The sequence below is a fragment of the Megachile rotundata genome, chromosome 8 (assembly GCF_050947335.1).
Source record: "Megachile rotundata isolate GNS110a chromosome 8, iyMegRotu1, whole genome shotgun sequence".
Taxonomy (NCBI): domain Eukaryota; kingdom Metazoa; phylum Arthropoda; class Insecta; order Hymenoptera; family Megachilidae; genus Megachile; species Megachile rotundata.
In genome coordinates, this window is record NC_134990.1 from 14,925,775 (window position 1) to 14,952,654 (window position 26,880).

Below are 26,880 nucleotides of genomic sequence, written 5' to 3' on the forward strand. Positions count from 1 at the left end.
TATCGAATCCATCCTTTTTTACCCTCGGTTCGAAGCGTTTTTCGACGCAGTGATAATCGAAAAAAAATTGTAGAAGGATATCGCAAAACAGCGATAATTACTCGTTCATCAGGGTCTTGGAGAATAAATCGCGACAAGACGGTTCATTATACGCTTTTTGCATCGGTTCCTTTGAACCGCGAGTTTTTCCGCGAGTTTTTCTTGGACGAGGCGCGTGTCGGCGGTCCTGGTTGTCGGTTCGGTTGTCCGCGCTAGTAGGAGACCCTAGAGAGAAAAAAAATTCCTTCCAACTGGCCGCAGGGACTTTACGATCCTAATAAAACGGTCGCAGTGGTGGCCGGGCCGTGGAGAAAAATCGTGGACGCAGCGCCTTTTTAACCCGTAAAATCCCATAAAAATTAAAAGCATCGTCGGTGCACCGAGGCCTATTGTCCTGTGGCCGCTTCGTTTCCCCTACTGTTTTCTTCGCCCCTTTTTTTTTGCGCACGCCAAAAAAAAAGTCGAGCCTTCGGGCTCGAAGAAGAAGCGCGAAGAGTGCGCGCGGAAAAAGAAGGCCGACGCGTTGCTTTTCCGACGAGCGTAACGCGCGGCAGAAAAAAAAGGCGGTTGCAGAAGAGAAGCGAAAAAAAAACGTTGCGAGAAAAGCAAAAAAAAAAGGGCGAGTTGTCTTTTTTCCCGACAGTAAAAACGAAGCAATCGTCGCTGTTGTAACTCCGTAAATCGTCGCCTCGATCGTATATCACTCGTTTGAAAAATAATATCCGCGCTCTCCCACCTTCGCTTTTGCAATTTCTCTTTTTTTCCGTTTCGTTATTTTCGCTTGCACGCGAACGAACACGTCGATTTCCTTTTTCTTCCAAAGCACCCACACACGATCGCCCGGTTCGGTTCGCGTGCGCGACACTTGAAATTCTAATTCATGCAAATACACCGTCTAACGGGGTAGAAATGTTTCCCTTGTATTTTAATGAAAATTTACCGGCAGCCCTTTCCCCTCGCCCTTCTTTGCCCGGCAATCTCGCGAGCGTGGCTACTCTTCGACTCGAATATGAAACGACACCGAGCGCACCTCCGCGATACTCTCCACGAGTATACTTGAATCAATTTTCGCGTTCGGCTCGGCAAGAGGGAAAGTTTCGCGCGTGATTTCCGAGCCGAGTGTAACGCGAGCAACGGCTCCACGAATTATTTATAAACGAATCGTTGGGCAACTTTTGATCTCTTCCCTCTGCGTTTCAATTCCGTGACGAACGTTTGCGGTGCTTACAAACGGTTCTTCCGATTCAAATTTTCATCTCTCGCCTTCCTTTAACCCTCGTTCGCTTTCCGGCCGTACGTTATTTCCCCCAAGTACCATTTTATCGGTTATCGCGATATAACAGACAACTTCTGATTACTATGAAATTTTATTTATATTTTATCTAAATCTTTTGTTATAGTTCGAACCTGATCTAATCTATGTACATCGTTCTTAACGATAAAGTTATTATATGCGATTAGATTAGATTTGATCGACTTAAGATTTAAGGGAGGCACCGATGAAAATAAGCTGATTTTTGTGAATTTTTTTGTATAGGATATCTTTGTTTCGCGTTTTTAAAATTTCAGGTATAATTTATTATAACTATTGCCTATTCTCAATATTTTTTGTTTTTAAATACATTTAAAAATGACGGAATTATAACAGTCCTTCCTGGAAGTGTGTGGGCGCGTCTCGTGAACAGGTGTGGGTTCTACGATTTGAACGCTAAAATCTTTCGCTTGTCGATAAAGCTACCGATATCAGTCTCCATCGAATAGAAAAGAGTTCGATAAAGATTTACCCGGCATAAATAAAAAGCAACGTAAGCGGTGAAAACCGAAGCTGAATCTAATCTTAAATATGACGAAGATCTCGTCGAGATGATTCTTTTTTTGTTCGTTCGGAAGTAGACACGCGAATGGCTTTTGACTATAACGAAGTAAGGCAGGATGAATTCAATTTCGTCGGATGAAGAGATACGCTTTTTATGGGTGTCACGTACGCGTTGGGAAAAAGTTCTAATCGATCGACAGCTCTATTTCAAGCTGGCAGCGCTCGTATATATAGAGTTGCCGGTGCGTATCCGCGAGGCCGTGTTTAGAAACGGTATCCGAAGAGGAATCGAGTGATCTACTGCTTTTAGGTTGTGTTTACGCGACGATCAGCGCCGCCAATTTCTCCCCCGGACTTTTCACGGAGAAAGCTTTCGAAATGGACGTGCAACAGCTGTTACCGTCACTCCTGATGGAAACTGGCACACGTTGCTCCCCCTTCCTTGCCATGCTACGCGAGCGAGCACGTACGACTTATGCCTGTCTACGAACGACAGTTATCGATTGTTGCACGACCTTCCCTGGCCTTGCACACACCGAGGTTCCAACTTCATCGACCTACGACTATTTCCTTCCTCTTTATCGGGATCGATCTATCCTTCCAGCTGCGTTGCTTTTGTTTCTGCCCGTTACGAGCCTCCGAAGGTCTTTTGTTTTCGTCCGAGATACAAATTCCGTCTACAATTTTTGTTCGTGTAATCGAGCTTCGATTGCGACAGCTACGATTGCACCACTGCTAGACTCGAAGATTATGTTCTTCGAAAATTAAAAAAATCGGTCTTTGTTTCGTTTTCGGTGGTTGGAAATTGTAGCCAATAATTTGAACCTGCTGAGGTCTGCTTTTGCCCAGAACATGTTTCAAAACCGGATGCTGTCGACGAGTCTTTCTGACGATCCGCAGACATCGAGAACACTGCCAACTGTCCTCGACAGTTGCGACAACAAGGGCACGCGCGTCTAGCCGGAAGGGACCTCCTGCGACCAATCCGTCTTTAATTTCACAGTAATCAAGTTATCGTTTTTAATTTAACAACTTCACTTCGGATCTTGTCGAATTGTTGACGATTGTGACTACAGAACGCGTGACAGTAGCAAAAAGGAAGGAGATAAATGAAGTTGTGTTCGTCCCTTCGCGAGGTGCATAAAGTGGGCCCCGTTGCCGCAGAGTAATGAAGATGTCTCGTCACGGGTGTCCTCTGTACATAGGGCCCATTGGTCCCGTGGTAGACCACGGGGGGTGCGCGTAAACGATGTCACGGATGTCATTGTACCGTTGCCAGAACTGATCCCCCGTGGAATCGAAAAAGAAGCTTCGACCTTTCGTTGGCTCGGCTTTAAATAGGCCGGATATATAATTGAGCCCCGGCCATTCACGCGATTCTATTCGCGGTACCCCCCATAATGCCCATCGAGTGCTCGTATGGTGAAAAGGGAAGGCACAAAGACACTCCTGACTGCTCCATATACCACCTTACCAATTTTCCTAAATTTACAGAACGAATGTTACGTTAGTCTATGAAGTTTACACTAATACGATTAAAAAATTACTGTGGAGACAAAACAATTTTACCGAATCTGCTAAAAGGATATATTGAAAAGTACATCGAGACCCATGGAGTGGCAAAATATTGAGAGGCACGAAGGTTTCTTCGACGAGAAGAAGACGCAAAGGGCCCCACGATAAATGCCCCTGGCTAACCTCATTTTTCATCTGCCCCATAAAAATCGTCGTCCATGTATCTTCCGATGAATGAGGGTCCGTAAGCTTTCAACGTAGCCGGTCCCCGAAGAGGATACCCGAAGGCTGTGCATTGGCGGGCGCAGGAGCGTGACATTATATTTATGTTGTCACCCTGCGTGTCAACGGTGTGGCTACCGTAGCTCGTGAGAGAGCGAGACGCAGAGAAAGGTGCAGAGCGATGAAAAAAAAGAAAAAAGGGCAAAGACGAGAAGAGAAGGGAAAGGGGCCTTAACGGGGGGCCTGACTGGATTTTGTCTGTAAACACCGCGTCCCGATCGCTACTCATGCCGTGGCCAGACAATGGCCGATCCTTTCGTTACCTGTTTACGAAAGCCAGTCATCGTAAAACCATCGAATCGAATCGCGAAGGAAGACACAAATGCGTTCCTCCACGTTTCTCTTCTTCGAGGTGACTCTTTCAACGCGTTCGCTAACGAGTCGTTCGACACTCGGATTGGTCACCATGTAGAAGAATGACTGCGCTTTGTACTCGCCACGCGTTAGAACGCGTCGTGTTATCGCGTTGCATCCGTATTGTTTCGTATTCGCTACGCGTTGTATTGGCATTACCGTGCGCTGTTTGTCAGGCGTTAAATCGTATCGTTACACTTAGCAATGGCGGACATTGTATCATCAGGTAGTGCATCGTTGCGATATTAGATAGTTGCATCGGAAAGAAAGACTAGCAAATATTTGTGAGACGTAAATCAAAGAGAAAGCAGCAAACTCTCCATGAAATCAAGCTAATAGCGCCATTACCTTTTCGGCGTCGGGATTAAAGGAGACCCCGAAAGCGGAATAAAATCCTTTTGCAGCGGGAGCCGGTTGCTGTTCGAACAATCACGCACAATCACGGCCAGTATTATAAAACTGTCCCCGAGGGAATTCTCGATGCTCGTGGTGTTGGATGGGGGTCGATCGAGAGGGTTGGTTGGTTGGTCAGGAGGGAGCTGGTTATGGAGAGACTCCGTTGGTGATTTCGCCATCTCGAAGGGGGTCGAAAATGTCTCTACGTGAGTTCCACGTTACCGTCGCCTCGCATGGCTATCGCGTGAAACTCGCTGGGGTGCAATGGCTTTTCAACGGGGAAGAGAAGGGGTGTGGGGTGGCAAACTGGACGGCACGTATCTTTACGGGTCATAAAGGTTGGCCCTCGTTACGGAGGAAGCTGTACCGCACCCGTGGCCACCAAGGCACCACACCACGGACCCTCTTTGTCGCTTTTAACCCCCTTTCTACCCCTGTTTCGTCTTCTATCTCTGACCTTCTCGATCGTCCAGGTGGCATCGATACGCTCATGGTGGTCGTCACGGGTCGAAATCGATTCCGTGATATCGTAAAAGAAGAGGGTGATAAAAAACGAAATACCGGACAGTGTGGGGTTTAAAAAGGATCGATCGAAAATGCTGGATTAAATAAACGGGGAAACACAGGGTTGTTATTAATGTCACGCGATACATTTGCTACTCGAAATGCAGTGAAATTCGAACACTCAGAAATCCGATGCTCTGCTCTATTTACACTTTAGAATTCCATGTATAATCATCTCAAGTATCGACCGGCAGCTTCGTGTTTCCCAGCTATTTATTGGAAAATCGTGTTAAACCACGCGCCGATTTGTTGCGATCTCGTTCTATATATTTGTGCGCGAGCGAAGCGTGAAGGAGCGTAAAGGTATGAATGCTACTCGTTAACGCGAGTGCCGTAAAGAATTCAGGATTTATGGTAAACGACGTAAAACAGGGCAAAAGAATCGCTCGTACGCGCGGGCAACCGATGGCTAGTCAATTTATAATGGAACTATCTCTGTTTTACGCTTCGTTGCTCTAAGCTCGTGCTCGTAAACTCTTTACCGGCTACTTGATCGACTCTTCGATGTAACAGATTTTCCTATAGCTGTAAAGTCGCAGATAGAAAGCAAAGGTTGACAATATATCAACGTATCGAAGGATGGATTTTCCAATTTTCCAGCGAAGTATTAGCAATTTTTTCCCTTAGCCGGACACGCAGGAGGCGCTGAGAAAATTAGGGTTGCCGTATTGGTATGGAAGCAGCAACGAGGCCTTGGCTAGCCGGGTTGATGAACGGGTGTAGCGGGGCGTGTAGCCGTTGCGAGGGCAATCGTGAATCAAAATTAGCCGCTCTTGTAGAGGAGTGTTCAGCGTGGAAGGCTCGCGAGCAAGGGTGCTGGCGCAGAGTTTCACCCTCTCGCTGGAAGCCACTCACCCCCTTTGACCCTGTTTCCACGTCGTCGCATTCCCGTCTTTCCAACATCGGCTCCGAAATTACAGGCTGCAAGGCGCTGTAAATCCCGTTGCATCGGGAGGAAATGGATCCCTGTCTGGGAAACGGTACCGACATCGGAATTGATTGCGCCGATCTTCGTGTTTTGTTTTTACTCGATACAGCTCGCTCGCTCTCTTGCTTACAGGTAAATGTCGCGTAAATTAGGGACACCTGTTAGTCGGAATACGTTTGCGTTGCAACAGACTCCTATGTCAAGTTCATTTTTCGACGATCCGCTTATTGATTTACTCTTTGCAATAATACAGCATCGCGTTTGTTTATTGATATCAAAAGTAGTCGAGGGAGATATAACATTTATTTTGTGGGTCGTTTGCAAAGTGGTTTGTTCACGATAATTAAAAAATATTGTGACTAATCAATTGTAGGCATTTATTGGTTTAATATTATTTATACCCGTTGTATGTTTATTATAATTTCTTGAAGTGTGAACGGAGTAAATGAAGGTGTTGCAAGTGGAGACGAATGGAAATGTATGAATGCCGTTTATGTTCAATTGATTTGTTACCTCCTTGAATCGTAAAAGACGTGTTTTAGAAGATTCAATAAAATATTTAAATATTGTCCCATTAAATAAATGTTTAAAGTAGTTGGAAGTGCTATGCAATGCATATTATAGTAGGTAGTATTAACTGAAAAATTTGTATGCCACTTTGATGTCATTCGTAGCGTTGGTGCTTGATAATAATTTGACTAAGAATATAGTAAACCGAGGGCGTAAAATCTAGTGCGATTAATTTGACACACAGGAAGAAAATTCAGTTCGTATTTCTCGAAGTGTAAAAAATACCTCAAAAAAGAAAAGCAAGAGAAAAATCGATGAGAGAAGGGGGAGCAGCGTTGACGAGTCGATCGACTAATTAGCAAAAAATATGTCGTGGAAGGGGTGGGAAGAGGGAGAAAACGCCTCCAGATGGACGAGGTAAGCGAAGCGTTAAGTCGAGACGCATTAATTGGAGGATGTGATCTCTCGTCGTCGCTGGAAAACCCGTTTATCCGTGCTACACCGTGCTTTCCTGTTGTGCAAAATCTCGTTCCTTTTTTTCCCCTAAACCACCCACCGCCACCTCTCAACGGGTGACGGGAATATTCCAGCGTCAAATACATCCGCGTTGTGTTGTACGCGTGCACACGCACACGAACCGAAACAATCCACCCCCTCGACACGCATCGACGACCAATCCACAACCCCCTCGTGTGTCCGTACGTGGCCGAACGTCACCCAGACCAACCGACATCGACGTGGTGGTACGTACACGGGAACCAAAGGGGGTTGGGTGCAAACGGAGGCAGGGGGTTGGGAGCGGAGGTATTGAAATTAGCCGACCGGTCGCTAGTGATGGCCATTCGATTCTCTGTGTCGCGAGTTCAAGTAATTTGGCCAGTCTCCGCGCTCAAGTAATTTAGCGCAGGATCGAGCAGTCGCTTCGAGTATGCCACGTTCGATGCTTTGCCGATCTTTCAAAATATTTCCACGATAAATAACTTACCCGATCGTGAAACGATTCAAAACATAGATCTATGAAATTAACGATTTTTTCTGATATTTTCTGAAATCTTTGTATCTCTCAAAATCGTACAGACTTTCCGCGTTGAAAATATGCCTAACGATCAAACGTTGCATAATCGTGGAACATCTGGAACGCTGCCATGGCCTGTCGCTCGTTAGACGAAACACGTTATCTCGAAAGCGTGAAAGATCGGAGAGCGGTGAAATTTTTGATGTAGAAGCGTGTGTCGAGGCCATCGCTAGCGATCGGCTGAACTATGTGTGCCCCGAACGTGCTCGTCGATGGTGGCAGGGATCGGGATCCGAGAGGCTTGCATATATTCACACCGAATTAAGTCACCAACACACCGACTAACCGGTTGGCCACACTCTTTGTGCATCCAGCAGCCCTTTCACGCACGCAGTGTCAGTCTGAGCGTTGACCAGCCAGAGCGGTCGCGTGTATGCGCGAGAGAGCATCCTCTACGTGTGTATAAGAACGCTGGGCGTCGGGACGCGGACAGGGGGTGGCAATGTTTGAATTTGGATGGTGGTGGTCTAGCTTTGGCCGTAGACCAGCGGAGAAACGGAGAGAGGACGAGAGGAGGCTGCGTGCGTCGCACAGTTTACTTTAAAACGTTCATTGTGGTGTATTTCCTTTCTACACCGATGATATAGGGTTGCTGGGATTTCGATGTTTTCTGACCCTAGCCACCGGATTTTCGCGGTGATTCGTTGCTCCGATCGATGTTTGTTTGTTTAACTGCGATGCGTTTGAAAATAATAAATGATACTCGACACCGAATTCGCATAAATCACTAATAGGCAGGTCGGTTTTAGAATTCCCGGAATTTCGAGTATTTTTGAAAATTGCTAGAGACAAAATAGAACTACCGAATTAGACGAGTGATTAAATGACGGAGTTCTACGCAGAACACGAGGCAAAGTATTGAAGTTCTTCGAACTGGAAATTAACTATAGATTCGCTAATTAACCTGTAACCTCAGCGACCCACACAATCGACTTTTTTTCTATTATATACAAGTCCTTTCACACAGAAGGTATCGGTTTTCAATGGTACGAGTGTGTTCGTTTGAACAAGGGATGTCGAAAAAGCTTGATCTAGCAGCTGGCACATCGCATCACGTCGCGCATTCGAAAGCGTGTATTAGAAGAGATTACCCCGCGATTAGCATCGCACCATGCTACCCTAGGCTCTCTGTTCTCTATTATTCCACCGATTTCCATAGATAAAAGCAATATATTTCGAAAGATGGGTCCCTTGAACGACCATCATCGTCGCAAACTAGAATGTTCCCCGACGTAACGGCAGTGTTCTGTTTCCGAAGACATCCCAGCACCGGAAAAATAATTTTCCTTCCGTTGTAAATCAAAAAAAAGGAACACTTCGAGTTTATTTCTTTACTGCTGCCAACAGAAAAAATGTTCCAGATTCTGGGAGGGTCGAGGCCAAAAAACTGCCCTGTTTTGGTTAGAAATTAGTCCGGACGGCCCAAAGCTGCACATAAACGCGTAAAACCTGGCAGTTCGTAGTAGTTTTGGGACTGAAAATAAATAAAAATAAAAAAGGAAGACTGCCGGTAAAATATACGACACCGTTATTAAAAATAAACCACCGTTAGGTGGCCCTTGATCCAGAAACGCACGAAACGGGATCCCACTTTTTGGGTCTGGCTATTCACCGATGTCCTTGTAAAAGCATAAAAATCGGCATAAAAATCGGTCATAATGGTAGACACTGTTAACCGAAACTGGGTCATCGTAGCCTCCGTTAAACTTTGCCGACCTTTTTTTCCCGTACCTGAACGTAAAGAGAGTTTTCCCGTTAGTCGTTTCCAAGCATTTTTCATTCTTTGAGACTCGTTTCGGATATTATTCTCTATTGCCCACGATTTCTCTTTTCCAATCGTTCCTTTGTTATTCTTACAGGAGACATTGATGGGTTATTAAGGGGTAACACCACTCTAGGATTTTTTTTTACTAAAGCTGTTTCCGCCGATCGGTTCTGTCGCCATTTTGTACGAAAATGACAATAAAAAATTATTTTGTCATAGTTCAAAATGTGTTAAATAAACCCTCTGAAAAGAAATTCTTTTCCGTTTGTAGTTCTTCCAAAATAAATTGTCAAAGTTAAGCCTCTTTTTCGGGCTCGAGTTGTGTTACCCCTTAAGGAACTGTAGGAATAGAGTTTTAATAACTATCCTTTTATCTAAGAGAACACAACAATTAACTCACAATAAGAACACAATAATGTATCGAACTGTAGGAATAGAGTTTTAATAACTATCCTTTTATTTAAGAGAACACAACAATCAACTCACAATAAGAACACAATAACGTATCGAACTATCAAACATAGTAAAGTCGTCAAACGTAGAATCTTACAATTTGTATTTCGCGGTGTTTCGTACATCAAGTCAAACATAAAATATACTACACTTCCACAAAACTATCTTATAAAATTAATAGATCGAAGAGTACAAAAGAGCATGATAGTCGAAATTATTTATTATCGTTCGGGTGCGACGAATGCTTGAGGGTAGGCGCTCGCAAAATTGTAAACAAAGGCGTTCGGTACTCGACTAGTTACGCGGTTTCGTATCAACGAAGGACGCGAGCTCGCAATTTTCCTCTCAGTCTATCGTGAACCGTCGCGTCGCGTGATTTACAACCGCTCGTTAACGCGATCGTCGTAAGACGCATTTCGATTGTGTTCGCGACGATTGACAATTATTGAACAGTTAATGCAGTGATTTATTGTGCGTACGGTAGTAATTACACGAATCGAGGTTTATTGTGTTTTGTGTTCTAAGCGGGTCATCATCATCCGTACTCGAGACAACGCTACTGCGACCACTACAATGCTGCCAACGCAAAGTGAGTTATTATCTACTTTTCTTTGCTATTGTAATTGCGATACAATCACAAGGTTAACGCCTCGATGCTATTAAAAGAATTAAAAGTTGCATGCACTTGTGATACGATTGAGGCGTAATTTAATCCCTTGCAGTAAGATTTATTTGTCAGGTGCGTCAACTAATCTCAGCTATAGTATTAGACAATATTTGTTGAATAACTTCCGCAAAATTCGATTATTTAGAACAAATATGTATAAAATTGTACGCGAAGAAGTGCAATATGACGATCGGTAATATTCATTTGTCAAAAAAGATCGCAATTGTACTGCATTTCAGTTCTCTTTGGAGCGCGCAATACAAATACATAAATGCAAACTTCAAAATAAAATAAATAAAAAATCAAAATAAAAAAAATAAAAATCATATCAAAATAAAAAATAAAAAATCATATTAAATCTATCAGTAATGTTATATTAGTTTTTAAAATTCGAGTAAAATTGATCACGAAGTATGACGTAGTAGGAGTGCGTTACGAGTGCAAGGGGTTAAACCTTGAAAAATCACGCGTCAAGTCGTAAAGAAGCGTCGTAGAAAGTGTAGGAAAATAAAGATATAAATTAGCTTAAGACTTTCCGAAAGCTGCGAAGCGAAACACTGAAAAAAATATGCGAGTAAAAAGAGTCCCCCGGTGTCGAATGATTTGCAAGGGGTAGATCGATCGTCCATAACCCTAAAACGATAGGGTAAAACAGCCGATGTACCTGGATGTCCGGAATGAAGGGTGAAAGGGGGAGGAAAAAACGGTAAAAATGTAGAAGTTCGTGTAACGGGCCGTGCATAGTGACCCACATGCAGCGCAGAGGAAAAGAGGAGAAAAAACGGTACCTCGACCCTTTCCCGAAAAATCATAAAACATCGGCCAAAAGAGTGACGGGTTAGAAATTCCATCCAGTTGACTTTTCCACCGCTAAGCCTTTCGTCCCGTAATAAAGTTAATTTAACCCTGGGCAACGAGTGAATAGCGAAAGGGTGGTTGTAAAAAAAGAAGAAAAAATACGCGATAAGTCCGCAGCAGCCTTACAACCCGTAAAAGTCAAGAACGCACGGATGGTAAGGGGTTGTCGGGCTCGAGAGTTGGCATAAATTCATAAAGCACCGTTATCGTAAAACGCGTAGGCAACCCGTTTTTTCCTCAAAAATTTTCACAAAAGAAACGGTAAAAATTTCGGGTCCGAAGAAGAACGGTCACGTAGAAAAACCGTTGTTTTTTCGCGCAAAAACGTTCTCCGACTGTAAATCTTGCTCGATATTTTTGGCGACGAAAATACCAACTTCTCTTTTTTTGTGTTTGAAAATGATCGCAAAGCCGGAGGAAATTGTGAACGCGTTTCGTAGAAGTAACGCGAAGGAATCCCTTTGAAGGTGACGAAAAGAAAGATGGACGAGTTGTTGAACGAGTTGCACGCCACGGGTACCCCAAACAGTCACCGAAATCGTAAATTTTCGCGAACCCGTTATGCGTGCTCCTTTTACGGTGGACCCCCATGAGCGAGTCTAACTGGTTCGGTCCGCGAAACTGGATAATTTACAGTGACCAATGGTTTTCTTGGGGTTGTGTACCGTTTTCGGGGAGAGTAGGCAAGGGTTGTTCAGAGGTCAGCTCCCTCCAATTAACGAAATAACTCTTTATTGGTCTATTATTGCTCCCTGACTCCCATGCCTTCACAATTTACAGGACCATTCTTCCGATTTCCACCTCACAGTACCGTACTTCTGCCCTTTTCCTTTTAACGCAACAGTGCGAGTATAAGATACTGCACTTCCATGCTGCAAGTACTTTTCGTTTCCCCTTGCAAACTTTCATACACTCAGAAAAATTGCAAGATTTCTTTTCACATTTTTTAAAATAGTGTCTAAATTTCGTGTATGACATTTAGCTTAGAATTCCTGACAGAAATTTTTTCTCGGAACTTCCAGCTACATTTTCCATTTCTCCCGCAACAATTTATTCAAACTTCTCTAACTTTTTTACTTCCCACCGTAGTTTCGAAAAGCGTGCGTTTTATATTCTTGGTAGATTTCGGTTTTACGAGGCGACCGATCGCAGCTCTAACTGGTCAGAAACCGAGCTCCCTCGTTGAATCGTTGTTAAACGTGGCAGTAACAACCCTTCCGTAGAAACCTTTCTCGGAACCGAGAGCTTCTTTAAACGCTACTCTAAGTAATAGACCGTTTCTTCGACTGCAAACGAGCAATTTGTCATTCTATTTGCATTTTGTTGAATAATGCCTTACAACGACACTATTGCCCTTTTCGACACAACGTCGTAATACGAAGGTGAATAGAAAATGTGGGCCACCATAAATGTTGTGGCATCCACGGTCGTGCCGGGATGTATCTGGCAAATGGAGCTACTTGTTCGAGGAAACTATAACCGGTATTGTTTCGCGTTGATTTACACGGTGCAACCGTTTGCTAGAGCGAGTTTTACGATTTCGTTCGATTTTACTCGAAACACGCGTCCTGCAAAATGCATTCGCGCGAGAGCTGGTAGTTTACTGGATGACGTTTTAAATTTTCAGTCAAACTTGAAATAAATTGATAAGAACGTTATCTATTAAATGATAATACTAATTTCTTGCTTATTCTTTGATGACTCGAGTAACGCTTTACCGTTAGGTTAACAATTATTAGGAACCTTTGCAAGCATTTTCAGGTAAATCAGGCTAGTGATAATAAAATTGTGTTTACTTCAGGTAGATCAGAGTAATAGCAAAATCGGAAATCGTAACTTTCGCAGTTAGCAGTCGTGACACGGTTGCTGTGCGTGATCGATCGAGAACTACCCTTAAACGTTCGCGGGCAAAAATTGTAAAAAATCGTAGGTAAAACGAACGTCGAACCGTGAACGCGATAGGAATATCGAACGCAGGTGTTTTCTAGCTCGGTAGAAGCAGCCTGTGTCCCCGTCGATCTTCTTCGACGCTCGGTGGAAAAGGGGGTGGTAATGGCGGAGAAGGGGAGGGGGTTGGTAATACTTGACTGACGGTTTTATTTGAAGTCAGCTTGAATTACGAGATCGATGGACACGAAGGGAGAGAGGCATAGGGGTAGGGACAGGAACAGGGACGAAAAGCTCAGGTCGAAGGAGATTTAATACGATCAGCAGCGCGAGTATATCGACCTCTCTCTAACGGCATCCTGGACTTGATCGTTCAGGTGGTCGTTGTCATGCACTCCCGTGTACGTGTACCGTATATCGAGGGGTGTACGGGGAGGGGGTTGGCGCGAGGGGTGGTCGGAGGGTTATGTCGCAGGCCGCGCGGACGTTCATTAGCGGCTGCACAGGGTGGATCTCGGAATTCGTGTAGCAACGAGCGTACACGAGCAAGGAACGAGAGAGGAAGTTGAACGAGGAGGTGGAGTACACTCCACTCGACGGAGAGTTAATCCACGTGTGAAATTCGAGCGACCTCTGACCCCCTACAAGTGCCTCTTCTTTCTCGTTTTACTCGCTCGTCTTCTCCGTCTCCCTTTATCTCGTTTCCGTCTCCCTTCCGCTTCCGTGCGATCATCGTGGCTCGTTCTTTGTCAGCCGGACACCGATCGCCGACGAAGGAATGCTCTCTCGCGCGAAATCTGTGCCGGGGAATTTTTTCACGGCCGGCAAATTAAGCTGGAACTTTTTTCGCTGAAACGAACTTCTTGCTGATGATAGATCGGGCTGGATTCGTACAGTCGGAAAGTCGCGGCTGGAAATATCGGAATCGAGAGGGTGGAATATATCGGAACGCGGTGTTCTTCCGGGCAAGTCGCGTTCGTCGGAAAATTAATTGGGAATCTCGAGGCGCTGGCTTGGACGCGACTCCAGTTCGCCAAAATGCAAGCTTTTTTCCCCAAAAGAATTTTAACGGAACGAAAGTTATTAGCACCGATTTGTCAAACTCTGGTAGAACGATTCGACGACGCTCTCAAAAGAATTCTTCTTCATTCCGATCTGTCTCGATGGATAGTCTCGTAATTTTCACGTGGCAGCCATGATGCGTTTACGGGGGACGCCGGAAGACCCCCGGACGGTCGCGGGAGGTGGCCAAATCTCGGCACGAAACAGGGTCCATTGTTGGACCCATTGTGACCCGTAAGTAGTTGCGAGGTCTTCGGGACTTTTACAGCTTCCGAGGAAAGCTAAGAAAATTCATCTTGGTTTCGGGAACGAACGAGAAGAAAAATGGCCTACAAATCGTCGCCTCCCTCGCAGATCTTCGCGATAACCATAAGCGGTAATTCTTAGTCTTTGATTTGCTGTTAAAAAACGATGAGTAAAGCGTTTGAAAATTCCGTCGGAAAAGAATGTCGTGCGTCGAGAAGACGAAGGATCGCGAAAAGGTTTCTGAACAATTCTGGAAGGAAACCAGGACACGGATACCGCTGGTAACCGGCGTGGAGCAGTCGGTTAGCTTATTGGGAAGCCGATATCTGGCCGCAGGAGGTTAGAGGAGGAGGAAGAGGAGAGAGTAGCAGACTGGTTGGACGTATCCAGAGGGGAGTCGGAGGAGTATTGGCTCCTGAAACTAGGGAATACCGAGGAAACGAGTTGTGTCGTATAACGGGCTCGTTCCTTTTTCCCTCTCGGTCTCTCCTTCGATAAAAGCGTGGGCCGATTTTCGCGTAGGATACACAAGAACGGAGTAGGGTGTATCGTATCCGAGACCGTTTGTTCGCCCTTTCTCTTTTTCCTCGTGGTATCCCTAGCAGCCGCGCGCGACCGCCCACACCCTTCGATCCATATATTTAAAACAAATGCTATCTGATGCGGCGCCGCTTTGTGGAGGCAAGATGAGACCAAACTCTCCATCCCTTCGTTCTCTTTGCTCTTTCCCTGTCCCTCTTTCCTCTCGACGCGGACGAGATGCTTGCTTCCTTTTCTCCTCTTCTTTTTTCTTTTCTCTTTTTTTTTACACGCTACCTACGCTTTACTCTCCTCTATCCGCTCCCTCTTCTATTCTCTTTCGACGGTGTCGCTGAAGCAGGGGTGCTTCCTGCACGACCCAAGTGCTTCCTGTTCGTTGCATACGACGGTTATCCTGGACACGCTCGGGATACCGTTTTCCACTGTCGCTCTTTTTCCACGACGAAACCCACCGATTCGTTTCCATTGAAACGGCTTGTAATTTAATTGATGCTACATGGTCCACTCCCAAGGTTCGAGGTTTCCGAGCCACTTTTTTCATTCGAAACGCAGACGTACATTTTTCTTCGGCGTTTTACAACAACTCTGTAATTTACATTCTTTCGATCTAGGTAAAGAAAATAAATTGCACTTCCAACTTTCGAGTCCAATCTTTAATCTTCAAAATTCGTAATTGCTCGTCGTAAAATTTCCTCGCGAAGCTTACAAATTTTCGCACAGCGATGTGCAGATTAATTAGACTATGTTGTCGAGATAGGTAAAAGTTCTTTCGGAAGTTTGAGGATCGCTGAGAACTCGTGAGAGGGTAGGTGTCGCGGGTCTATCAGCCAATACGCGAGGGTTCTCCTATCTCCGCCAGTAAATCCGGCCGTAAGTTAAACTATTGGGGAATCGAGGCGGTTCTCCCGACGCTTCCAGCCGCGTACTCGCTTCGAGTAGGGTCGCGGAAGATCCTCCAGAATCAGGTTTACGTATATCTGCTTGCCTATCATCTCCATCACCATAGATTGCCCATAAAGAACCCCCGGCAATCCGTGGTTATACGCGGCCGAGCCACCGCCGACTCGACTTTATCCTCCTTTTCGATCCTTCGATCCAACAAACTTCTTCCTCCGCTCGCGTATCGACCTATTCTCTATTCCGTCTCTCTCGCTCAATGACGATTTCTGAACTCGATTCACTTTTTAACCCCTGCCTGTTCAATCGTATCGTTCTTTTTCCCCGTTAACGATCATCGATTTACGATTTCATTGCCTTACTCGATCAGTTGATTCGCGAAGGGCCAAGCAGATTTTCGCTGTTTAACGTCCGCAACGCGAAATCGTGTCTTTTATCTCTTAAATCGACGGGATTTTATAGGAGCTTCCCACTTTTACGTGGCGATTAAAAAGGGATTCGATATACGCAAGATTGACGACGCCCAAGGGGGTTGCAAAGTTCTGCTGCGCTAAAAATGTCTTGTTAATTGTTTGAAAAATATTAACTTCTGTATTTTTGCTACGAGATGATCGATGGAATTTTTGGAGGTGATAAAAAAAGAGAAATCTGGAGTGTAAATCTTGGAGAAAGATGGACGACGATGATCGAGGGAACGTGGAGGACGGCAGGGTCGAGTCAGTCCCTTCCGTGGGGGGTTTCTGTCGCACAAAACAGAGTCTTTAGGTCTCCTTAGCACGTCCAGCGGGTCCATAAGTTGGAAAGGAAGCGTGACGGGCGCGGGACTGCTGGACACGCTGCCATAAACGCATTACAGCCGGAACGAATCCGCTCTGTTAGCCTCGAAATTGGGGAAACTCTCTCTTGTGCACAGTCGCGCGACTCTTGCCTCCACCTCCGCCTCCTCTTCGTCGCTTCCTCTTATTGTCGTGGAGCGGGACGGATAAATGGACGAAATTTGCGACGATGACCGTGCAAGCACCGAACGAGATAAAGGAAGCGTGGTCTAAACGAGTAAATATATGGATGGCTCGATGTTGGGGGTCTTTTCGGGGAGGATTCATTTTTATTCCTCTTTCCCTTCTCGACTTTATTGCGATCGTTTTGGACAGGTGATTTCTGCATGATGGGTATTAGAAATTTTATTCGGTGTTCACTGGATGATTCAATACTCCTTTTTAAGGATGACGATAAATATTTGGAAATTAACATATTAGATTGTTAATATTTCATTAATATTTCAAAACTGTAGGAATAGAGTTTTAATAACTATCCTTTTATTTAAGAGAACACAACAATTAACTCACAATAAGAACACAATAACGTATTGAACTATCAAACATAGTAAAGTCGTAAAGCGTAGAATCTTATAATTTGTATTTCGCGGTGTTTCGTACATCAAGCCAAACATAAAATATACTACACAAGGGTACAAACTAGAGTGGTATCCCTTAACAGTATTTGTAATTACGTGGTTCGTCGTAAGATCAGGGATAGACATCGTTCTATGAGAAAGCTAGAGACGTTGAAATTTTAGCACAGTGAGGTTATAGGTTGAAAATCGTTTTCGAAAGTGGTAACAGCTGCTGCGGCCCTGTCAAAGGCGCACGGTCAGTAAGGACCAAAATCCTAAGAGAATACAATTGAGGTTTCGGAGAGTGGGTGAGGAGAGGGAACAGAAGGGGCGTACTGTTGGCTCCATAAACACCCGCAAAAGCCAACCTCCCAGCCGCTTCGAGGAATGTATCTATTGCGGATGACTGATGGTCCAGAATTTGGTAACGATTAGGTCCTTTCGGTCGCATTAACCAAATCTTGTAACCCTTTCTATGTCATGGAAATCCGGTCGAATTTTGTACTTTAAAACTGCAAATAGAGCAAGTATTTTCGTGGCACTGCGTAATAATTTTCCACTTATACATTTGAAGATAGAAGTATATCGATTTTCGTAATTCGCGAATATTTTTATAAAGCTACTGTCGCTCAATTTTAGTCGATGCGCGTAATTACATTCTGCTGTAACTTCAAACGAAAGATTATGAAGTTACACGAAATACAAAAATCAATATCGTTCGGAAACTTTTGCCTGCAACTGTATAAATTAAGTTATTTACGAGTTTTGCTGAAATACATCTCGATGAACCATTAAAGTAATTTTACAATAACGTGACGAATCACCGTGACATCGTTGAGGATCATTTAAAACCGTCCTCGATGGGGAGACCGTAATTTTTGGGCGAAAGAAGTTAAATCGGAGAGTATCCGAGGAGACAAATTCCAGAACGACCCCCTACGAGTGTCGAGGTCGAGCTACAGGGGGTTGGCAGCTATAATGAGCCGACGCTTCTCGAAAGTGTCTCCTTCTGCGACGACTCGTCCCCTTTTTTTTCCTCTGTCGCTTTCAGGGATGCCGACTGCCAGGAACCGATATCCCACAGTGCCGATAACGCTTCTCCCTTTGTTCGTCGAATTTGTATTTTTAAGTGTCGACCCACCGTTTGGCAAGCACGAGGTTTACTCGCGCAGACTCTGAGGTTTCGTCCCGGCACAGCTTCCGACACAGACTTCTTCCGGCTTTCTCGTCGTTCTTCTCTCTCGGTTCCACCGAGTACCGCGAGACGGAGATATTGAAAAGCTGCGGTGGGGTTTAAGTTCTTTTAGGAAGCGTCGGTTTTCAGAGGATTCGGGAGCGTATGGTGTGTTTGAGGTTGTACTTCTGTTTGTGGCGTGCGATGTTTGTATTATTACGATAAGCAAGATTAGAAAATTAATTAGTATCGTACTCCTCGCAATCGAAATTCTAAAATTTAAGGTCGAAATTGCCGAATCGTAATCAATTGAAATTTTTTTAATTATTAATGGAGAAGTCGGCTCACAATTAGATTTAGAGGCGTCGAAAATTTACGCTTACCTCGAGCTAACCGACGATGACACAAGCGCGTGCTCGTGTATTCGTCTAAAAATATGGAAACCAGAATAGCCTAGGCTGCGGCACCAGTGCGGTATTCCGGTGGTGGATGAAGTTTAACACGAAAATAACTTGTTGCGAAGAAGTGTTACTTTTCAACAAACGAAATCCCTGTTTACTTTGGAACAACGAAACTGATGGTAACAAACCAATACATTCGGACCAAACGAACGTTTTACGACACCTTCGTATTTTTTCTGTTTTCATCGTTTCCTTGTTTTATCGCTGCTAGCTATTGTAAATTCTTTAAACACGAAACGATCAGCGTTTTCTGAGCGAAACAACATTTTTATAACATCCTCTATTTATTTTACCCGAAGTCGTCGTTAAAATTTGGTGAAAAATAGGAAAATTTTCAGAGAATTTGTAAGTCGTGTTTCTTCTCGGTACTCGAAGCTGGACGTTTCAATATTCCGCCCAGAACGAGCTTCTCTTACGCAACAATTTAGCCAACAATGGTCAGCAGGTCAGCCCCCGATGGTTCGGTCACATTCACCCGAATCTTTCAGCAATTTGTTCGGGTTTTTAGGCTCGGTCGGCCTCATTTTTCCTCTCGTCGTTCGAGAAACGCGCCGAACAAAGCTGCGAACTCTCGCCGGAGATCTCGGTTCCGCTTCCTTTCCCATGAAAGCTGTCGACTTCTGTGTAATCAAACGCGACACGCCCCTTCAACCTTTCGTTCACGATTCACGGGGAAAAGATTAACGCGCGAATAGAAATCGACTAGTCGATGCACGTGCAACACCAAGGCATTTCAAACGCGTTAGTTAAATGGGGGTGTTTGTTGATACGCACCGCGATTCCAGAAACCGTCACGGTTACACCTCTCTTCTGAAAGGCGGTTGGGCAACTCGGTCAGAATCGTGGCGTGATCGATGACTTCGTTCATGTTTAAGCAAAATGTTTTGGAGAAAAATTGTGTAGAGTACATGATTTTTATAACGTAGATTATCGATGTTACCGTGAAAGACCGAAATCTGGCGAATGTCTACATTCACATAGTCGCTTGGTGTATGTCCGAAATATTTGCTAAATACTCTTATTTCTGACTTACACCGGTGAATGTCGACATTCACCAATTTCGGTCTTTCACGGTAACATCGATACGAATTAATTTGAAAAGAAATACGGAGAAAAGTCGGAGTTTTCGAATAATCGGAGGCAGTCCTCGGTATCGGGGCAAAACAAAGCCGACAACGATATTTTTCCCGCGGGCAGTTTGCGTCTCCGTTTCCCATTACATCCTCGTATCATCTCGCGCGCCGAATAAAATTCCTCGCTTGCCCGCGTCGGTAGCACTCGCTGGAAAACGAGAGGAGGAAAAGCTCGCGCGAACAGAGAAAGAATATTCGTTTTCCCAGAAGAGACAGCAGGTAGAACACGGTGATTTCGCGTTGCTCTTTTTTTCTGTTTTTTTAAAACCAAGAGTGGCGTCCAGCATCGCGAGTAAGCGAAACAAGAGGGTGGTCGAGGGTGCGTGAAGCCAGGCCCAGTTCATTTATCTCGCGTTTTGTCGAGCAAAACCTAGCCCGGTAGAATACGGCTTTATTTAGCGAGAGTTTTGCGTTTTTCCAGGACGTTGAGTTCTCGTTCGAAAACGTGTTTATTATGCGATCTGGCGAACAGTTACGCGTCCACGGACGTATTGTCGAGCGTCCGAATGCGGGGAGGCGGGTCAGCCTCGCTGTTTGCCCTCCGTTCGCGAGCATAAAGCAGATTTTGGCGGTGATTTATGTCCAGTCACCAAACAGTCAGAACCCGCGTGGATCCTCGTGAAAACGCCTTCGACTACATTCTCCATTCATTCGCGTGCTTTCCATGGCCTGGCTCCAACTCATTCATGACCCTACAGGTCTGGGAAAAAAACGCGTTCACGGTTCGTGTGCATGCGTGAAACGCGCTTGTTTATACGGTACACCTCGATGCTGATTTTTATTTTGATAGTAGGTTTACTCGCGACCTGTCGATTCAACCTGCCAACGTTTCGCGTTTCGTTCGAATCGTGCCGTTGCTTGGTTTTACTCCACTCGTCGCGGTTGTCCTTTTTTTTGGAACATCGAACGGTTACTTTAATTAGGAAATTGGGGGAGGTTGGTCTGCCAACGTCGAGCAAAGTTAAAAAGGTCGAAGACACCTTGTTCTTTTTTATTTTTACTTTCATGTTAGTCGGGAATCGAACATCGCTCAAGGTGCAAACCCTTGAGGTTGTAAATTATTGAAGAAATTATTTTTTTTGTTAAAAATGAAGGGAGGACTTCCTTCGAGAAGTCGTATAAAATGGAGATTGCCAACAGATTGCAAAGTTTGGGTAGGGTAGTTTGAGGAATGGTACCGTGGAAAGTTGGAAGGGAGCGGCACGAGAGCGGGTCCGATGATCTCTCGAGAAAGTCGTTACCTCTGCACGCGACCCGAAGGGCGTGCTTGACCTTGGCCATGACGTGACGCTGCTTATGCCTGTATTTATTACTTTCAAAACTCAATTATGTAGACGACAATTGGCCGACCGTTAGTTGGACCCGAGTTTGCCAGCGTCCTCGACTCCATCACACTACGAGAAACCTTTTGCAAAAGGTAACTCTGACTCTCCTCGTTCGTTCGTTCACGAGTACATTAATAAAATTTATAGAGAACTCGAAACTTCTTAGCACGTCATCTAGCAATATTAAATATTTACACCAATATGATTCCATGCATTGTTAAGAAAAGATGCTAGTTCCCACACAGTGCCGCCTAAAAAACGTGCTAATTTTCGAGCACAGTTACCAGCGACCCACTGTTCGCTGGAGGATTCTCCCACGTAACGTAGTGCATCGACAGGTAAAAGCAGGTAGGATCAGGTAATTGAGACATCTTCGATTCTCATAGAAAACGCGACGTCGGGAATCCGAGCGACAATCGCCCGTAACCTTATACGATGTCCTAGAGGACAATATCGTGGATGCGTATAATGGCAGTGTCCTGGTGCGACCGATAGTGTGCAGGAGGACGTCTCTTCCGGGACATTCAGCGAACATTGACGCGCCAAGTGCGGGATCCCACGGGTCGCGTGGATCTCCCACTGGAACTTTCGTAGGCCCTTCGATTCGTCGCCAAGAAGGGACATAAAAGATGTAGGGTTTCTGGGTCGTGGAGACTGCTTCTTAAGATTTCTTGACACTTTGAGCAACTTCGAATTATTATATTAGAAAGTAAAAGTAAAGAGTCCAACTTCCACGGTGTAGTAGATATAGTCGTTTGGAAAGTAACTTACATAAAAGTGACAACAATAAAAAGTAGGCACAGTAGTGACTTCCTAGTAGAATGTCCGTCGTTTCTGTGAGCAGAGCACCCTCGGAAATAAAACCACAGAAAAGAAGTCTGATACACTTAACGACCCCCAGAGATGTTTGCTTCTTACGATAATCCAGATTTTGATCCCACCTCGAACCCTCGTAAACATCCGCGGCACAAAAAAGGGGGTGGCATAGATTGGGAAAGTTGGTAGGAAGACGCAATCGAGTCGTACGCCTTTACGATCGCTTTGGGCGGAAAAGCGGAAACATAGAGACGAGAAGAAGGTCCAAGCTTGGAAAGTCGTAGCTTTTAGGTCAGTGGGTTGCCTTTTCATCGACGTTCGCGCGAATATTTATGCCTGACTGGGATTTTCGTGTGCTCAACTCGACCGGAGACAAGGAAAGCGAACACGGAAGCACGTGTTGGAAGAGTGAAAAATAGAAAGAGGCTGTCGCATTATAAACCTGCTCGCTATGTACGGTTTACAGAAAGAGAGTTTTCTCCCGGAAGATCATAAAGGAGAAAACAGAGGCCACCGAGTCGAGTGCTCTGTGTACTTTGTGAAATTTTCGGGAAAACTTTACGACGATTCTCTGTCTTTCCGTTAAACGCGTACAAGATTGCGAGTCTGTCTTTGTTCGACAAACAGAGGGGACAGCTTAGGGTAGTACGGTGACTGGCGGCAAATTTATGACGAGTCGTACGCCCGGACGAGCCGCGTTAGAAAGCTCCTGTAAAGTTTTACGGCGCGAGCGCACCTCTTTATTCGGCTGCTTGGAAATTATATGGCGCGTGGCCTGCTGCCGCGACCACCACCGGCCACACCGAGGCTGACCCAGGACCGACCAAACGAGACGGATAATTTACACGGAGGATGCAGTTAAGGATGCCGAAAACGACCAGGGGCGTGCGACTGCAACGTCACAACTTTCCCCTCGCGACCTTCGAACTAACGCGCGGATTTTCATGCTATTTCATATTTATTCGAAGGATCTCCCCCACTTACAAGACCCTTCGCGAAAAAATTACACAATAACCAGAAACAACGATTAACTTATAAATAAAAGTGGAGTAGAACTTCAGTTATCTCGCTCGAGTATCCAAGGGTTAGATTATTATAGTCTCCTTGTAAATACAATTTATCCAGAGAAACAACAGAGGCTGATTTATTGCTAGCTTAGAATTCAGATCCATAACAACCGTGAAAGAGAACATACAAAGGTATGAATGGACCGGTATCCGTGCTTCAGATTACCGTAAAAATCTGACACAGATATTCGAAAACAGGAAATCCCTTAATCCGATTCCCTGACGTCTTCTTCGTCCGCAGAGAACGTGTCCGTGAATGGTTCAGGTACTCAGGACCCGAGTTCTGGCCGGCGTGCAACCCAGGAAATTAGACACGCGTGGGCAAACGTTGCGATTTCGCACGGTGCAGAAAGTTTCGAGGGCATCGTTTAACCGATACGACTGGCAAGGCGTGACGAACGATCTCGAATCGAAATGAAGCGCTTGCCCCTGTCGTTCGCCGCATCCCCGACTCACCCTTATTTGTTCCGCAACCCTCCGAAAATTGGGAGAATTCGGAAACGGGATAGGCATTTTTGCTACGCTTCGAGTAATCGGATCATACGAAATATTAGATTGTTTCTGGTCAAAGAGATGCACTTTTGGAGCACGATACCTGCACATGTACTTTAACAATGTTTGTTCGGTAACGTAATATTGATCGGTTAGTTATTTAATTAAAGCCTTCGCTCTTGAATAGAATTACTTTTTAATTTCTTTACGCGCTTACGTGTGCTCTCTCTGTTTCTGTTTTATTAGCAATTTTTTACTGCAAAGTATCAGAGCTTCCGCGATTCCCAAGCGACTCACGGCGTCGCTCGACGATAAATCGAGAATCGAAAAAAGAAAATTGCATCTTGCATCCACGAGTGCCACGCCCTAGCTGTTCGCGCGATTGTTTTATTGGTCGTGCGAAAAATGAAATTAACGAGAGAATCCCATTGATCGAATTGTACGCCATGGTAATCCTGTAATTCGGATCGGTTTGTAGCACGCTCGACAACGAACGGTGGTTGGTTCTTAACCCTGTTCGCTACGGTATAATCCGAATCAGCGGACGCGATCATTTTTTAATAATAAAAAGTTACTTTTTAACGAACGGTTGCAAGAGGAACGCGTGTAAGAAAGTGTGAAAGTTCGCACAATGAGCAGCTATAATCGGTATTAGTACCGAAAGGGTTGATGAAAACATCTCGAAATGTCCAAATATTTACCTTCTCCGTAATCGCATTAATTTTTCGAATAGAAAGGCGCCCAGCAGGAGCTATCCTCGAGTTTCGACCTGTGGTACGATTTTAGTGTCCATTGTTTTCGATCAATGACGGTTCCCGAAAGCTTACGAATAGATACAATGCGTTGACGGTATTGTTGTAACGTGATTAACGCTTTACGATCGTAGAGTGTAAGCAAATATCGATTCTGCTCCGACATAGGGAGCTAATTTCTTGAATTTGAAATCGAACGTTCGGCAAACACGAGTTGAAGCTGCATTCGACGCAATCTCGCGAAACATCTAACGTACCAAAGAATCCGCTTTGCAGCTTGTTATCCGTAATTAGGGCGGGAGTAGGGTAAATAACGAAAGGGGATAAGGCGGGGTGGAGTAACAAAAGAAAGAAGCATGGGGAGAGAGTCACGTAGGATTCGGCAATCGGTAGGATGACCGTGGAGCAGAGGTTTTCGAGAATAGTACAGTGGCTCGTAGCTGGAGCACCACATATGGGCACCCAGGAGTATTAGATAATGGTGTTAGCTCTCCCCCGTATATCCCAACCACCCTCTGGCCTCTGGCGCAGCCCTTAGTACAAAGAACCCCATCTACACAGAGGGTAGAATGCACGCCGCATGCATTATTGCTGGCCCCGTTGCTGGATGCCCTTTATAGGGCCCCTGATTGTGTTTCAAACTCCAGTCTTAACTTGCCACCGTGCATCCAGAATGCAAAGGGCGCTCTCTGTCACCGCCACTATATTTGCAATCCCTTTCAGGATGACCCGACCTGTCGGCCGGATTGCACTCTTCTTAAAGGAGAGAACCGATCGAACCGGCACACGTTATATTGGAACACCTATATTGCCACTTTCGAATTTGATCAAGTGTCCTGTGTGTCCTGTGCTCTTGTTCCCTCGCTCTCTTTTTGTTTCTTCTCGTTGAATAAAATTTGAAACTTCGGACGAGGGGTTCCTCTTTGTGAAATTTAAACGCCCGACGTTGCGATATTTTCCACCCTGGCAGACACAAAATTAGCTACCCTCGCGCTATGAACATTATTTTTACGAGTTTTGACAAGTACTGAATTATTGCTGTACAATATATTTATAACTGGTATATATCCGTTTACGTGGGTCGTTAAGTGGGTTCAAGTATCATTAACGATACCATTATTAATCCAGAACTACTACATTAGCGTGCTATTGTTCGGGTAACAGCAGTTTTATGGCATATATTAACGACGCATCTTTTCAATAGTGAACGATGGTTCTTTACATAAGACAATAGTTAATGTTTTTATTTGCGAGTGTAACTCGACATTGAAAGGCAAGAGTATTCCTTTCAGTAGGCAAAGTGATACAACATTGCACCGATAGATCCTTTCAAACAAAATAAAAGCTCCGAATCTCCATGATCTTCGGTTCTCCGATCCGAAGGTCCATATTAGCCCATTATACCACGAAGAAGGGTAGCACGAGCGTGGTCGGAGTAGGTTTAGGTTTCGGAGCGAGAATAGGGCACGGATGGATGCCTCTCGCGGTATTAACGTCTACAGAATGGATCGTGAGTTTCAGCTAGGGAAGAGAGAGGAAAGGAGGGTAACCGAAAGGAGCACGCGGGGAGTAGAGTTCGGTTGATTTTGAGGGGTTGCTACGGGGGTTGTCGTGGCGTACCCCTGCGGGCTCCCGCTCTCAGCTCCTAGAGGCCAGGGTGGTTTACCCCCGGACGACCGTAATACGGCTGTACGAAGGGTGAGAGTGCAGCGAGAGTGTGCAAGTTTACACGTACGCCGCACACGTATTTACACGAACGCGTGTATTAGCCGCGTACTTTCGCCAACGGTAAATGATGTTAATAGAAAAAGATTTGCTTTCGTTCCCTTTCCTTTCTTTTTCTTCTACTCGCGGTTCGATCGAACGCCAACAAGGGAGAAATCTTGATTCGACCGTAATTTTATACGCTTTTGCTTTATTTGAAACTTGACAAATTCATAGAAATTTCAGAGAAAAAAAATAGAGTTTTCATCGATCTAAAAAGAGGAACGATCGTCTTAGAATCCCTTTCATGTAAGGAATATTACGGATGTTTGCCGTCGTAAATTTCGCATGTTGCACGTAGGGTAAGGCACATTGAACGAAAGGGGACCACTGGACCGGGAATAATCGATAAATCTGCCCTCGAGAAGAAAGACCACCCCCTTTCGTCTAAATAGTTTGCAGGGAATTCTTCCGAGTTCGAGCATGTTGTACGACTTCCAAGATCCTAATTTGGATCGCTAAAGTAAAGCGGGAACTTGTCGAGTCGATGGAAAAATCTGTGAGCTCGTACGTGCTTTCTAGACGCGTAGGTCCGTGGGTGAGGAGGTTATAATCCACGTGAGAACCTCTGTAGGGTAAGTCTCACCCCATCCAGTCATGTGTGATGGACCTAAATGGATGAGACGCACCCCTGCAGCGGCTGCTGGCC

At 45.0% G+C, this 26,880-nt stretch overlaps 1 protein-coding gene across 8 annotated transcripts in view; it reads left to right on the plus strand.

The window, feature by feature from the left end:
• LOC100881898 (uncharacterized) overlaps window positions 1–26,880 on the plus strand; it is an 88,364-nt gene that overhangs the window by 7,324 nt on the left and 54,160 nt on the right. For 2 of the 8 annotated variants that reach the window (XM_076534390.1, XM_076534392.1), the window contains exon 4: window positions 10,223–10,286. The exons of the other annotated variants lie outside the window; for them this stretch is intronic. The gene's annotated coding sequence lies outside the window, so the exon portion shown is untranslated. The remainder of the gene's footprint in view (window positions 1–10,222; window positions 10,287–26,880) is intronic. 8 annotated transcript variants of the gene reach the window in all.